This window comes from Mustelus asterias, unplaced genomic scaffold, assembly GCF_964213995.1.
Source record: "Mustelus asterias unplaced genomic scaffold, sMusAst1.hap1.1 HAP1_SCAFFOLD_425, whole genome shotgun sequence".
Taxonomy (NCBI): Eukaryota; Metazoa; Chordata; class Chondrichthyes; order Carcharhiniformes; family Triakidae; genus Mustelus; species Mustelus asterias.
In genome coordinates, this window is record NW_027590380.1 from 35001 (window position 1) to 47500 (window position 12500).

A 12500-nucleotide genomic window follows, 5' to 3' on the forward strand; every position below is an offset into this window, starting at 1 on the left:
CTGCGGGCACAGGGAGCCTCCAAGTCGGCAGCACAACCGCACCCTCGGGTGCTGGCTTTTCACTGGTTCACCATTTACTGCCGGCTCACACCTGGGCCACCCTCCCGTGGCCAGAGCCTGAGCCTAGTGCGGCTTAATCTCCCACCGTGCCCCGTTTGATGGACCCTCTCTGCGGCCAGAGGCTAAGTCAAGTTCGGCTAACTCTGCCACCGTGCCCGTCGTCTGGACCATCTCTCTTGCCAGAGACTAAGTCCAGTTTGGTTAATGATTTACCAGAGCTCCGTTCAGCGCGGCCGATGGTCTCAACCATTCCGGCCGCCGGCGGAGCTCCACCCGGGGCTGCAACCGGGTGAGGTCCGGGGCCCTCGGTCGTGCCCGTCGGCTGGACCATCTCTCTTGCCAGAGACTAAGTCCAGTTTGGTTAATGATTTACCAGAGCTCCGTTCAGCGCGGCCGATGGTCTCAACCATTCCGGCCGCCGGCGGAGCTCCACCCGGGGCTGCAACCGGGTGAGGTCCGGGGCCCTCGGTCGTGCCCGTCGGCTGGACCATCTCTCTTGCCAGAGACTAAGTCCAGTTTGGTTAATGATTTACCAGACCTCCGTTCAGCGCGGCCGATGGTCTCAACCATTCCGGCCGCCGGCGGAGCCCCACCCGGGGCTGCAGCCGGGTGAGGTCCGGGCCCTCGGTCGTGCCCGTCGGCTGGACCATCTCTCTTGCCAGAGACTAAGTCCAGTTTGGTTAATGATTTACCAGAGCTCCGTTCAGCGCGGCCGATGGTCTCAACCATTCCGGCCGCCGGCGGAGCTCCACCCGGGGCTGCAACCGGGTGAGGTCCGGGCCCTCGGTCGTGCCCGTCGGCTGGACCATCTCTCTTGCCAGAGACTAAGTCCAGTTTGGTTAATGATTTACCAGACCTCCGTTCAGCGCGGCCGATGGTCTCAACCATTCCGGCCGCCGGCGGAGCCCCACCCGGGGCTGCAGCCGGGTGAGGTCCGGGCCCTCGGTCGTGCCCGTCGGCTGGACCATCTCTCTTGCCAGAGACTAAGTCCAGTTTGGTTAATGATTTACCAGACCTCCGTTCAGCGCGGCCGATGGTCTCAACCATTCCGGCCGCCGGCGGAGCCCCACCCGGGGCTGCAACCGGGTGAGGTCCGGGCCCTCGCTCGAGGGGAAGGCACCCCCGGCCGCGGCCGGTGCCCAGGCCGCCGCTTTTCCGACGGCCGAAAAAGTCGGAAAAACGGCCGAAAATCCGGGGAAATACTAGCCCAATCTGGCCGAACGGCCGTCGGGGCGGCGGGCCCGGTGCGGTCCCGGCAGACCTGGGGGCTCGAGCGGGGCCCTGCTTCGATTTTCCTCCTTCAATGCAGCAAACTCAAAACTGGTTAATGAGTTGCCACATGTCATTGCCATCGCCTTCCTGCTATTCTGCAGGTACCCCGCCAACCCACCGTGCCAGAAAATGCAAGTGGCCACCTCGGCGGGGTGTGCCCCGGTAGTCCTACCGGGGAAGGGGCCCGGAGGCCCCGCAAAACGGTTCAATCTCAACTCCATCCCCACTTCCGGGGGTAACTGGTTAACCAGCCTCGGGACTCCCCTGCCAGAAAATGCGAGTGGCCACCTCGGCGGGACGGATCCGCCGAGCTCTGCGGGAAACCGTGCACCCTGCCCCGCCACCACCGACCGGATCTGACTTCATAGAGCTCCGTGCGGCTCCCATTTTTGCTCTGCGGGGCCAGGGAGCCTCCGAATCGGAAGGACTACCGCCATCGCGGGTGCATCACTGCTGCCGGGTGGCCACGGCCTGCCAGCCCTCACCTGGACCCCCCCCTCCTGCGCCAGGGGCCAAGTCCAGTTTGGTTAATGAGTTACCCGAGCTCCGTTCAGCGCGGCCGATGGTCTCAACCATTCCGGCCGCCGGCGGAGCTCCTCCGGGGCTGCAAACGGGTGAATTCCGGGCCCTCGCTCGAGGGGAAGGCACCCCCGGCCGCGGCCGGTGGCCAGGCCGCCGCTTTTCCGACGTCCGAAAAAGTCGGAAAAACGGCCAAAAATCCGGAGAAATACTAGCCCATTCTGGCCGAACGGCCGTCGGGGCGGCGGCCCGGTGCGGTCCCGGCAGACCTGGGGGCTCGAGCGGGGCCCTGTTTCGATTTTCCGCCTTCAATGCAGCAAAGTCAAAACTGGTTAATGAGTTGCCACATGTCATTGCCATCGCCTTCCTGCTATTCTGCAGGTACCCCGCCAACCCACCGTGCCAGAAAATGCAAGTGTCCACCTCGGCGGGAACACCTCCGGTAGTCATGCCGCCGAAGAGGTCCCGAAGGCGGCATGAGGGGGTCAAATCCATCCCGATGGGGACCGACGGTTCTTTTTAAAAACGCGTTTTTTCGCGATTTCAACGGCCGGGCCGCCTCGCCCCGGGTCGCCACGACCCCGAACCGCCACCCGCCGGTCGCCGAAGCCGATAGAGCGCCGCCTACCGGTCATCAAATAATTGGTTAATGAGTTCCCCCGAAGTTGGTTAATGTTTTCCCGGCTGTTGCTTAGTCTGATCCCCGCAGCTCCTGATACTAAGGGCAGCTGCTTAATGTACTGCCCCCTGTTGGACAATGGCTTCCCCGCCGTTGGTTGATGCTTTACCCGCCTCTGGTGGATGTTTTCCCGAAACTGGTTAATGAGTTCCCACGAAACTGGTTAATGAGTTCCCACGAAGTTGTTTTCCCCGCTGCTGGTTCATTTGCACCCCGCTGCTCCTGATACTAAGGGCAGCTGCTTAATGTGCTCCCCCCTGTTGGACGAAGGCTTCCCCGCCGTTGGTTGATGCTTTCCCCGCCTCTGGTTGATGTTTTCCCGAAACTGGTTAATGAGTTCCCCCGAAACTGGTTAATGAGTTCCCACGAAACTGGTTAATGAGTTCCCCCGCGGTTGGTTGATCTTTTCCCGGCTGTTGCTTAATCTGATCCCCGCTGCTCCTGATACTTAGGGCAGCTGCTTAATGTACTGCCCCCTGTTGGACAATGGCTTCCCCGCCGTTGGTTGATGCTTTACCCGCCTCTGGTGGATGTTTTCCCGAAACTGGTTAATGAGTTCCCACGAAACTGGTTAATGAGTTCCCACGAAGTTGTTTTCCCCGCTGCTGGTTCATTTGTACCCCGCTGCTCCTGAGACTAAGGGCAGCTGCTTAATGTGCTCCCCACTGTTGGACAAAGGCTTCCCGGCCGTTGGTCGATGCTTTCCCCGCCTTTGGTGGAGGATTTCCCGAAACTGGTTAATGAGTTCCCACGAAACTGGTTAATGAGTTCCCACGAAGTTGTTTTCCCCGCTGCTGGTTCATTTGCACCCCGCTGCTCCTGATACTGAGGGCAGCTGCTTAACGTGCTCCCCCCAGTTGGACGAAGGCTTCCCCGCCGTTGGTCGATGCTTTCCCCGCCTCTGGTGGATGTTTTCCCGAAACTGGTTAATGAGTTCCCCCGAAACTGGTTAATGAGTTCCCACGAAGCTGTTTTCCCCGCTGCTGGTTCATTTGTACCCCGCTGCTCCTGATACTAAGGGCAGCTGCTTAATGTGCTCCCGCCTGTTGGACAATGGCTTCCCCGCCGCTGGTTGATGTTTTCCCCGCCTTTGGTGGAAGGTTTCCCGAAACTGGTTAATGAGTTCCCCCGAAACTGGTTAATGAGTTCCCACGAAACTGGTTAATGAGTTCCCCCGCGGTTGGTTGATCTTTTCCCGGCTGTTGCTTAATCTGATCCCCGCTGCTCCTGATACTTAGGGCAGCTGCTTAATGTACTGCCCCCTGTTGGACAATGGCTTCCCCGCCGTTGGTTGATGCTTTACCCGCCTCTGGTGGATGTTTTCCCGAAACTGGTTAATGAGTTCCCACGAAACTGGTTAATGAGTTCCCACGAAGTTGTTTTCCCCGCTGCTGGTCCATTTGTACCCCGCTGCTCCTGAGACGAAGGGCAGCTGCTTAATGTGCTCCCCACTGTTGGACAAAGCCTTCCCGGCCGTTGGTCGATGCTTTCCCCGCCTTTGGTGGAGGATTTCCCGAAACTGGTTAATGAGTTCCCAGGAAACTGGTTAATGAGTTCCCCCGCGGTTGGCTGATCTTTTCCCGGCTGTTGCTTAATCTGATCCCCGCTGCTCCTGATACTAAGGGCAGCTGCTTAATGTGCTCCCCACTGTTGGACAATGGCTTCCCCGCCGTTGGCTGATGCTTTCCCCGCCGTTGGTGGACGTTTTCCCGAAACTGGTTAATGAGTTCCCACGAAACTGGTTAATGAGTTCCCACGAAACTGGTTAATGAGTTCCCCCGCGGTTGGCTGATCTTTTCCCGGCTGTTGCTTAATCTGTTCCCCGCTGCTCCTGAGACTAAGGGCAGCTGCTTAATGTGCTCCCCCCTGTTGGACAAAGGCTTCCCCGCCGTTGGTTGATGCTTTCCCCGCCTCTGGTGGAAGATTTCCCGAAACTGGTTAATGAGTTCCCCCGAAACTGGTTAATGAGTTCCCACGAAGCTGTTTTCCCCGCTGCTGGTTCATTTGTGCACCGCTGCTCCTGATACTAAGGGCAGCTGCTTAATGTGCTCCCCACTGTTGGACAATGGCTTCCCCGCCGTTGGTTGATGCTTTCCCCGCCTTTGGTGGACGTTTTCCCGAAACTGGTTAATGAGTTCCCACGAAACTGGTTAATGAGTTCCCACGAAGCTGTTTTCCCCGCTGCTGGTTCATTTGTACCCCGCTGCTCCTGATACTAAGGGCAGCTGCTTAATGTGCTCCCCACTGTTGGACAATGGCTTCCCCGCCGTTGGTTCATGTTTTCCCCGCCTTTGGTGGAAGTATTCCCGAAACTGGTTAATGAGTTCCCACGAAACTGGTTAATGAGTTCCCCCGCGGTTGGCTGATCTTTTCCCGGCTGTTGCTTACTCTGATCCCCGCTGCTCCTGATACTAAGGGCAGCTGCTTAATGTGCTCCCGTCTGTTGGACAATGGCTTCCCCGCCGTTGGTTGATGCTTTCCCCGCCTTTGGTGGACGTTTTCCCGAAACTGGTTAATGAGTTCCCACGAAACTGGTTAATGAGTTCCCACGAAACTGGTTAATGAGTTCCCCCGCGGTTGGCTGATCTTTTCCCGGCTGTTGCTTAATCTGATCCCCGCTGCTCCTGATACTAAGGGCAGCTGCTTAATGTGCTCCCCACTGTTGGACAATGGCTTCGCCGCCGTTGGTTGATGCTTTCCCCGCCTTTGGTGGATGTTTTCCCGAAACTGGTTAATGAGTTCCCACGAAACTGGTTAATGAGTTCCCACGAAGTTGTTTTCCCCGCTGCTGGTTCATTTGTACCCCGCTGCTCCTGATACTAAGGGCAGCTGCTTAATGTGCTCCCCCCTGTTGGACAAAGGCTTCCCCGCCGTTGGTTGATGCTTTCCCCGCCTCTGGTTGAAGTTTTCCCGAAACTGGTTAATGAGTTCCCACGAAACTGGTTAATGAGTTCCCCCGCGGTTGGCTGTTCTTTTCACGGCTGTTGCTTCATCTGATCCCCGCTGCTCCTGATACTAAGGGCAGCTGCTTAATGTGCTCCCGTCTGTTGGACAATGGCTTCCCCGCCGTCGGTTCATGTTTTCCCCGCCTTTGGTGGAAGTTTTCCCGAAACTGGTTAATGAGTTCCCACGAAACTGGTTAATGAGTTCCCACGAAACTGGTTAATGAGTTCCCCCGCGGTTGGCTGATCTTTTCCCGGCTGTTGCTTAATCTGATCCCCGCTGCTCCTGATACTAAGGGCAGCTGCCTAATGTGCTCCCCACTGTTGGACAATGGCTTCCCCGCCGTTGGTTGATGCTTTCCCCGCCTTTGGTGGACGTTTTCCCGAAACTGGTTAATGAGTTCCCACGAAACTGGTTAATGAGTTCCCACGAAGTTGTTTTCCCCGCTGCTGGTTCATTTGTACCGCGCTGCTCCTGATACTAAGGGCAGCTGCTTAATGTGCTCCCCCCTGTTGGACAATGGCTTCCCCGCCGTTGTTTGATGTTTTCCCCGCCTTTGGTTCATGTTTTCCCGAAACTGGTTAATGAGTTCCCCCGAAACTGGTTAATGAGCTCCCCCGCGGTTGGCTGATCTTTTCCCGGCTGTTGCTTAATCTGATCCCCGCTGCTCCTGATACTAAGGGCAGCTGCTTAATGTGCTCCCCCCGGTTGGACAATGGCTTCCCCGCCGTTGGTTCATGCTTTCCCCGCCTTTGGTGGAGGTTTTCCCGAAACTGGTTAATGAGTTCCCCCGAAACTGGTTAATGAGTTCCCACGAAACTGGTTAATGAGTTCCCCCGCGGTTGGCTGATCTTTTCCCGGCTGTTGCTTAATCTGATCCCCGCTGCTCCTGATACTAAGGGCAGCTGCTTAATGTGCTCCCCACTGTTGGACAATGGCTTCGCCGCCGTTGGTTGATGCTTTCCCCGCCTTTGGTGGATGTTTTCCCGAAACTGGTTAATGAGTTCCCACGAAACTGGTTAATGAGTTCCCACGAAACTGGTTAATGAGTTCCCCCGCGGTTTCCTGATCTTTTCCCGGCTGCTGCTAAATCTGATCCCCGCTGCTCCTGATACTAAGGGCAGCTGCTTAATGTGCTCCCCCCTGTTGGACAATGGCTTCCCCGCCGTTGGTGCATGTTTTCCCCGCCTTTGGTGGAAGGTTTCCCGAAACTGGTTAATGAGTTCCCACGAAACTGGTTAATGAGTTCCCACGGAGTTGTTTTCCCCGCTGCTGGTTCATTTGTACCCCGCTGCTCCTGATACTAAGGGCAGCTGCTTAATGTACTCCCCCCTGTTGGACAATGGCTTCCCCGCCGTTGGTGCATGTTTTCCCCGCCTCTGGTTGATGTTTTCCCGAAACTGGTTAATGAGTTCCCACGAAACTGGTTAATGAGTTCCCCCGCGGTTGGCTGATCTTTTCCCGGCTGTTCCTTAATCTGATCCCCGCTGCTCCTGATACTAAGGGCAGCTGCTTAATGTACTCCCCCCTGTTGGACAATGGCTTCCCCGCCGTTGGTGCATGTTTTCCCCGCCTTTGGTGGAAGGTTTCCCGAAACTGGTTAATGAGTTCCCAGGAAACTGGTTAATGAGTTCCCACGGAGATGTTTTCCCCGCTGCTTGTTCATTTGTACCCCGCTGCTCCTGATACTAAGGGCAGCTGCTTAATGTGCTCCCCACTGCTGGACAATGGCTTCCCCGCCGTTGGTTGATGCTTTCCCCGCCTTTGGTGGATGTTTTCCCGAAACTGGTTAATGAGTTCCCACGAAACTGGTTAATGAGTTCCCACGAAACTGGTTAATGAGTTCCCACGAAGCTGTTTTCCCCGCTGCTGGTTCATTTGTACCCCGCTGCTCCTGATACTAAGGGCAGCTGCTTAATGTGCTCCCCACTGTTGGACAATGGCTTCCCCGCCGTTGGTTCATGTTTTCCCCGCCTTTGGTGGAAGTATTCCCGAAACTGGTTAATGAGTTCCCACGAAACTGGTTAATGAGTTCCCCCGCGGTTGGCTGATCTTTTCCCGGCTGTTGCTTAATCTGATCCCCGCTGCTCCTGATACTAAGGGCAGCCACTTAATGTGCTCCCCACTGTTGGACAAGGGCTTCCCGGCCGTTGGTTCATGCTTTCCCCGCCTTTGGTGGAGGTTTTCCCGAAACTGGTTAATGAGTTCCCACGAAACTGGTTAATGAGTTCCCCCGCGGTTTCCTGATCTTTTCCCGGCTGTTGCTTAATCTGATCCCCGCTGCTCCTGACACTAAGGGCAGCTGCTTAATGTGCTCCCCACTGTTGGACAATGGCTTCCCCGCCGTTGGTTGATGTTTTCCCCGCCTTTGGTGGACGTTTTCCCGAAACTGGTTAATGAGTTCCCACGAAACTGGTTAATGAGTTCCCACGGAACTGGTTAATGAGTTCCCCCGCGGTTGGTTGATCTTTTCCCGGCTGTTGCTTAATCTGATCCCCGCTGCTCCTGATACTAAGGGCAGCTGCTTAATGTGCTCCCCCCTGTTGGACAATGGCTTCCCCGCCGTTGGTTGATGTTTTCCCCGCCTTTGGTGGACGTTTTCCCGAAACTGGTTAATGAGTTCCCCCGAAACTGGTTAATGAGTTCCCACGAAGTTGTTTTCCCCGCTGCTGGTTCATTTGTACCCCGCTGCTCCTGATACTAAGGGCAGCTGCTTAATGTGCTCCCCCCTGTTGGACAATGGCTTCCCCGCCGCTGGTTGATGTTTTCCCCGCCTTTGGTGGACGTTTTCCCGAAACTGGTTAATGAGTTCCCACGAAACTGGTTAATGAGTTCCCACGGAGTTGTTTTCCCCGCTGCTTGTTCATTTGTACCCCGCTGCTCCTGATACTAAGGGCAGCTCCTTAATGTGCTCCCCACTGCTGGACAAAGGCTTCCCCGCCGTTGGTCGATGCTTTCCCCGCCTTTGGTGGACGTTTTCCCGAAACTGGTTAATGAGTTCCCACGAAACTGGTTAATGAGTTCCCACGAAGCTGTTTTCCCCGCTGCTGGTTCATTTGTACCCCGCTGCTCCTGATACTAAGGGCAGCTGCTTAATGTGCTCCCCACTGTTGGACAATGGCTTCCCCGCCGTTGGTTCATGTTTTCCCCGCCTTTGGTGGAAGTATTCCCGAAACTGGTTAATGAGTTCCCACGAAACTGGTTAATGAGTTCCCACGAAACTGGTTAATGAGTTCCCCCGCGGTTTCCTGATCTTTTCCCGGCTGTTGCTTAATCTGTTCCCCGCTGCTCCTGATACTAAGGGCAGCTGCTTAATGTGCTCCCCACTGTTGGACAAAGGCTTCCCCGCCGCTGGTTGATGCTTTCCCCGCCTTTGGTGGAAGTTTTCCCGAAACTGGTTAATGAGTTCCCACGAAACTGGTTAATGAGTTCCCAGGAAACTGGTTAATGAGTTCCCCCGCGGTTTCCTGATCTTTTCCCGGCTGTTGCTTAATCTGTTCCCCGCTGCTCCTGATACTAAGGGCAGCTGCTTAATGTGCTCCCCCCTGTTGGACAATGGCATCCCCGCCGTTGGTTGATGCTTTCCCCGCCGTTGGTGGACGTTTTCCCGAAACTGGTTAATGAGTTCCCCCGAAACTGGTTAATGAGTTCCCACGAAGTTGTTTTCCCCGCTGCTGGTTCATTTGTACCCCGCTGCTCCTGAGACTAAGGGCAGCTGCTTAATGTGCTCCCCACTGTTGGACAAAGGCTTCCCCGCCGCTGGTCGATGCTTTCCCCGCCTTTGGTGGAAGTTTTCCCGAAACTGGTTAATGAGTTCCCAGGAAACTGGTTAATGAGTTCCCCCGCGGTTGGTTGATCTTTTCCCGGCTGTTGCTTAATCTGTTCCCCGCTGCTCCTGATACTAAGGGCAGCTGCTTAATGTGCTCCCCCCTGTTGGACAATGGCTTCCCCGCCGTTGGTCGATGCTTTCCCCGCCTTTGGTGGAAGTTTTCCCGAAACTGGTTAATGAGTTCCCACGAAACTGGTTAATGAGTTCCCAGGAAACTGGTTAATGAGTTCCCCCGCGGTTTCCTGATCTTTTCCCGGCTGTTGCTTAATCTGATCCCCGCTGCTCCTGATACTAAGGGCAGCTGCTTAATGTGCTCCCCCCTGTTGGACAATGGCATCCCCGCCGTTGTTTGATGTTTTCCCCGCCTTTGGTTGATGTTTTCCCGAAACTGGTTAATGAGTTCCCACGAAACTGGTTAATGAGTTCCCCCGCGGTTGGTTGATCTTTTCCCGGCTGTTGCTTAATCTGATCCCCGCTGCTCCTGAGACTGAGGGCAGCTGCTTAATGTGCTCCCCCCTGTTGGACAATGCCTTCCCCGCCGCTGGTTCATGTTTTCCCCGCCTTTGCTGGACGTTTTCCCGAAACTGGTTAATGAGTTCCCACGAAACTGGTTAATGAGTTCCCTGGAAACTGGTTAATGAGTTCCGCCGCGGTTGGCTGATCTTTTCCCGGCTGTTGCTTAATCTCTTCCCCGCTACTCCTGAGACTAAGGGCAGCTGCTTAGTGTACTCCCCGTTGTTGGTTCCTGGCTTCCCCAGTGTTTTGCCTGCCGTTGGTTCATGTCTTCCCGATATTTCGTTCGTTTTCCCCCGAAGTTGGTGAATGTTTTCCCGGCTGTTGGATAATCTGTTCCCCGCTGCTCCTGAGACTAAGGGCAACTGCTTAATGTACTCCCCGCTGGTGGTTAATGGCTTCCCCGGTGTTTGTTCAACCCCCCGCACCCGCGGTTAGGGTTAGGGTTCGGGTTAGGGTTAGGGTCAAGGCACAGGCAGAAACACGCCCTTACTACACACTCCATGCTCACAAGCACTCCACATTGACTCTCCACGCCCGCACAGGCGCCCCTCACGCCGGCCACACTTTCAAATTGCTCCGTTAGGGTTAGGGTTAGGGTTAGGGCTAGGGCTAGGGCTCGGGTTAGGGTTCGGGTGACGGCTACGGTTAGGGTTAGCGCTAGGGTTAGGGTTAGTGTTAGGGTCAAGGCACAGGCAGAAACACGCCCTTACAACACACTCCATGCTCACAAGGACTCCACATCGACTCTCCACGCCCGCACAGGCGTCCCTCGCGCCGGCCACACTTTCAAATTGCTCCCTTAGGGTTAGGCTTAGGGTTAGGCTAGGGTTAGGGTTAGGGCTAGGGCTCGGGCTAGGGTTAGGCTTAGTGTTAGGGTTAGGGCTAGCGTTAGGGCTATGGTTAGGGTTAGGGCCACGGTTAGGGTTAGGGTTAGGGTTAGGGCTAGTGTTAGGGTTAGGGTTAGGGTTAGTGTTAGGGTGAGGGCTAGGGTTAGGGCTTTGGTTAGGGTTAGGGTTAGGGCCACGGTTAGGGTGAGGGTTTGGGCTAGGGTTAGGGTTAGGGTTAGGGTTAGTGTTAGGGTTAGGGCTAGGGTTAGGGCTTTGGTAAGGGTTAGGGTTAGGGTTTGGGCTAGGGCCACGGTTAGGGTTAGGGTTAGGGTTTGGGCTAGGGTTAGGGTTAGGGTTAGTGTTAGGGTTAGGGCTAGGGTTAGGGCTTTGGTTAGGGTTAGGGTTAGGGTTTGGGCTAGGGTTAGGGTTAGTGTTAGGGTTAGGGTTAGTGTTAGGGTTAGGGCTAGGGTTAGGGCTTTGGTTAGGGCTAGGGCCACGGTTAGGGTTAGGGTTAGGGTTTGGGCGAGGGTTAGGGCTTTGGTTAGGGTTTGGGTTAGGTTTTGGGCTGGGGCTAGGGTTAGTGTTAGGGTTAGGGTTAGTGTTAGGGTTAGGGCTAGGGTTAGGGCTTTGGTTAGGGTTAGGGCCACGGTTAGGGTTAGGGTTAGGGTTAGGGTTTGGGCTAGGGTTAGGGTTAGGGTTAGGGTTAGTGTTAGGGTTAGGGCTAGGGTTAGCGCTTTGGTTAGGGTTAGGGTTTGGGCTAGGGTTAGGGTTAGGGTTAGTGTTAGGGTTAGGGCTAGGGCTAGGGCTTTGGTTAGGGTTAGGGCCACGGTTAGGGTTAGGGTTTGGGCTAGGGTTAGGGTTAGTGTTAGGGTTAGGGTTTGGGCTAGGGTTAGGGTTAGGGTTAGGGTTAGTGTTAGGGTTAGGGCTAGGGTTAGCGCTTTGGTTAGGGTTAGGGTTTGGGCTAGGGTTAGGGTTAGGGTTAGGGTTAGTGTTAGGGTTAGGGCTAGGGCTAGGGCTTTGGTTAGGGTTAGGGCCACGGTTAGGGTTAGGGTTTGGGCTAGGGTTAGGGTTCGGGTTAGGGTTAGGGCTAGGGTTAGGGTGAGGGCTAGTGCTCGGGCTAGGGTTAGGCTTAGTGTTAGGGTTCGGGTTAGGGTTAGGGCTAGGGTTTGGGTGAGGGCTCGTGCTCGGGCTAGGGTTAGGCTTTGTGTTAGGGTTAGGGCGCGGGTTTGGGTTAGTCTGAGAGTTAGGCTTAGGGTTATGCTTAGGGTCAGGGCACATGCAGAATCACGCCCTTACTCAACACTCCGTGCGCACAAGGACTCCACATTGACTCTCCACGCACGCACAGGCGCCCCTCGCGCCGGCCACGCTTTCAAATTGCTCCCCTAGTCGCGCATTAAGCCCGCCTACGGTTATTAAAGCCAACCGCCGCCGCCAGCCGACGTGGAACTCATTAACCAATTCACTTTTCGACATGGAACTCATTAACCAATTCACTTTGGGTCTGGGGGAAAACAAGTGCTTTGGGGCAGGGCAAGCGCAGGAAAACACCCTTACTACACACTCCGTGCTCACAAGCACTCCACATTGACTCTCCACGCCCGCACAGGCGCCCCTCGCGCCGGCCACACTTTCAAATTGCCCCCCTAGTCGCGCATTAAGCCCGCCTACGGTTATTAAAGCCAACCGCCGCCGCCAGCCGACGTGGAACTCATTAACCAATTCACTTTTCGACATGGAACTCATTAACCAATTCACTTTGGGTCTGGGGGATAACAAGTGCTTTGGGGCAGGGCAAGCGCAGGAAAACACCCTTACTACACACTCCGTGCTCACAAGCACTCCACATTGACTC